A 3,474-nucleotide genomic window follows, 5' to 3' on the forward strand; every position below is an offset into this window, starting at 1 on the left:
CGAAATCCGTGCATCCATTGATCACGAATTTTCTATGGGAGATGCATCATGATGGTAGGAACATGCCCACCAAGTTTCAGCTCAATCCGGTTTTCCGTTTGGGAGAAATGAAAAAAGAAGTTCTGGTCCTGTGAAAATTCAATGGCAGCAGGTTCAGGATGCAGATCTGAATGTGGAAATGAATTCTTGTTGCATGCATCTGGCCAGAGGACACCTGCACAAGAAAACCAGCCATGGATTAGCAGCCCAGCCATCATGCAACCATAAAATCAAATGCATGCAGCAATGACAGCCCACAGCAGCTCACAACAGCCATTCAACTTCGAGGTATGTGACAAACCCATTCTTCTATTGCATAAAATTAATTTGGAAACTGCATGAATGAATGAAATGGTGGAATTAAGCCACGGATTAGCGAGGCTCAACCGATTGTCTTCTCTAGCGCTCAAGGCAAAAATCACGCAGCATGATCGGCCATTCACGTGAAAAATTAAAAAAAAAAAAACACAGTTAATGGTAGTTGAACTCCAGTGAACAGGATGTCAATTAACTAACGGAGAGAAGAAGACATGTATCACTACAGTTTGAAAAATCTAGCGCACATGTTTTTTCCACCTCATCACAAATCACAGAGAAATTGAAGACGGCTTGGCTGAAACTCATGAACTGCTGTTCATCGACACTTTCCACGTCCTCAACTAAAGTGTGCACAATCAGTTAATTGGTTCTCTATCATCAACTCATTTGATGATTGTTTTATTTCTCTCCGAAATTGTTGCAATGATCATGATTCACTCGAAGTGTATCCGAATTTAGATGGAGATAAACGAAAATTGGCAGAACATCTTAGAGAAAAATATATGAAATGGTTAGCAAAACTTATTTCAACATCTTCAAATATGGTCTCGGTGGTTCTTCCATGGCTCTGTTTGGCAGCGTAGGTGGTGGTATTTGCACCAAAGCAGCAGATGTAGGTGTTGATCTTGTTGGCAAGGTTGAGAGGAACATTCCTGAAGACGATCCACGCAACCCAGCTGTCATTGCTGATAATGTTGGTGACAATGTTGGAGATATCGCTGGTATGGGATCAGATCTATTTGGGTCCTATGACTGAATCTTCCTGTGCAGCTCTAGTTGTTGCATTCATATCATCATTTGAAAACTCTCATGATCTTACTGCCATGTGTTACCCCTTGCTTATTAGTTCAATGGGTATCATTGCTTGCTTAATCACAACTCTGTTTGCAACTAACATATTTGAGATCAAGGCTGTGAAGGAAATTGAGCCTGCATTGAAAAAGCAACGTATTATCTCCATAGTAGTGATGACTATTGGCATTGTTGCTGTAAGCCTAGTTGCATTGCCTTCATCCTTCACTATCTTCAATTTTGGTGCCCAGAAGGTTGTAAAGAACTGGGCGCTTTTCTTCTGTGGTGCTATTGGTTTGTGGTCTGGCCTTGTTATTGGTTTTGTCACTGAATACTGCACTAGTAATGCTTACAGCCCTGTCCAAGGCCGATTGGACTGGAAGCAGCAACTAATGTTATATTTGGGTTGGCTGTGGGATACAAATCTGTTATTATATTTGCTATTGCAGTAAGCATTTTATGAAGCAAAGAAAGCTGCCACAGTCGGAAAGTATTGTCATGTCAGGAACAGAAACGTGAATCAAGGATTAACCAATGGAAAAACAGTGATTCCCATCCAGCTTCGGCATGCAATATCTATTCTCGGGCAGTTCATTGAAGCTAGCAGACTGTTTCTACAGGAAGACAGAACAGTTTCTACAGGAAGACAGAACAGTTTCTACAGGAAAGTGAAAAGAGGGAAGCCAAAGGAGAAATCGGCCGAGATGTTAGCCAAGGAAGCCACCAGGGCCATCAAAGACAAGGGGAGAGATTTGGTTGCTCAGAGGATGAGCAACACTTTCAGTAGGGGGGTGATGATGAGCCCCAAAAATGGACAAATATTTGGGCTCATTCAACCTCCTAATGTGACTTGATCCACCATTCTCATTTGTTTATTGCATGTTTTTGATTATTTTTATGTTAATAGAGTGAATTTGGTTAGTCATTATGCCAACAAGTCTAATGGGTGCTTTGTGTAGCCTTGTTGGTCAACTTGGAGACAAAATTGAAGGTCTTAATGAGCACTTGGCAGCCAAATTCGTGGGAGAACAAGCTAGAGGATTTGTAGGAAGGTGTCCCCCTCATTTATGGACCCTTACCTCGAATTCTCCACCATCAGCTCGGAGTTCAAAGGCCACCAAATCAATGAGCTCAAGGGCAGCCAAGCAAGTCAAGTTGGACTGCTGTTAACTACAAGTCTTGGGCAGCCAAGTCCCTAACTTCTAGGAGGACTGTTGGGTCCTCAAATTGTATAAATAAGAAGGCTTGGGGCCTCATTTTGGTTAGCTAGTGGTTGGTCATTTTTGGTAGCTAGTTGGTAGTCATTTTTGTAGCTAGTTAGTCATTTTGTTTTAGCTATTAGTTAGCTAGCTTGTAGTTCGATTTTTAGGCCATGGATTAGCTTTTCTTTCAGCTCATTCTCAAGCTCTCCTTATGGACAATTTTGATGTACCTTTCATTTCTTGATTAATAAAGATGGATCCAGCTTTGCACCAGCTCTAAATCGCTCTTGGGAGGCTGTAGTTCTTGGGGTTGGGCCCATCTCAAGCGCCCAGTACCTCCCTTGTGTATCTTTATGTGTTTGCTGTGTTCTTGAAATAAAAATCTGCTCTTTAGATCTTGCTTTGTTATGGTAGTTGGTTTTGATGGGTAACGTAGCTTTTTATGCTTAGAATCGATTGGTAGGAGTTTGTTATGCATTTAGATCTTTTGGAATGCTCTTTCTCACGTGAAGTACATGGTTCTCTTTCCAAACAAAGCTGTTGTTCATTTATTTCATTGACAATTAGATTAAGTTAGCTAGGACTTGGTTTGTTTGCAAGAATTCATTGATTCGTTTAAATGAGCATTATGCAGGGCATCTCTATCATCTTCATCACCTCCTCAAGTTCTATTTAACCTCTGTCTCACTCATTTACCCTCCAACTCTCTCATTTCCCACATAGCTCCATCTCCTCCAACTTTCGTTGGTTCCATCCTTCCAATCATCAAACCATTGCATACACTCTTCCCTCCTCTGATTTTCCAGCTTCTGAGCCATCACCAGCCTTATTCCTACCTTACACATCTCCCTCTACCATTTCATCACTCCTCCATCACGCCAAACGCTCACGGTAGGTCATCCTGTAGCCATTTGTAGACATCCTGTAGAAAACAGAGTATCCTGTAGGATCCTCCACAGCCATCCTGTAGGAGGCCACTCTCTCGGTTGCTGAGCATCTGAATGCGAGGAACCTCTGTGGATGGATGCTAAGGATCCCTAGGGACCTCTCCTAGCCTCCCCAACCTATCCCACGCTTTCCTTCCTTCTCCATCCCATCTGCACAACCAAACCCTAGTTAGCAC

At 42.3% G+C, this 3,474-nt stretch overlaps 1 pseudogene; it reads left to right on the forward strand.

The window, feature by feature from the left end:
* Nucleotides 1-919: 919 nt before the first annotated feature.
* On the forward strand, nucleotides 920-1,601 carry LOC149258550 (pyrophosphate-energized vacuolar membrane proton pump 1 pseudogene; annotated as a pseudogene).
* Nucleotides 1,602-3,474: the final 1,873 nt, after the last annotated feature.

Source organism: Pinus tabuliformis, chromosome 6, assembly GCF_031772625.1.
Source record: "Pinus tabuliformis cultivar Carrire ecotype Pingquan chromosome 6, CPIR1, whole genome shotgun sequence".
NCBI classification, from domain to species: Eukaryota; Viridiplantae; Streptophyta; class Pinopsida; order Pinales; family Pinaceae; genus Pinus; species Pinus tabuliformis.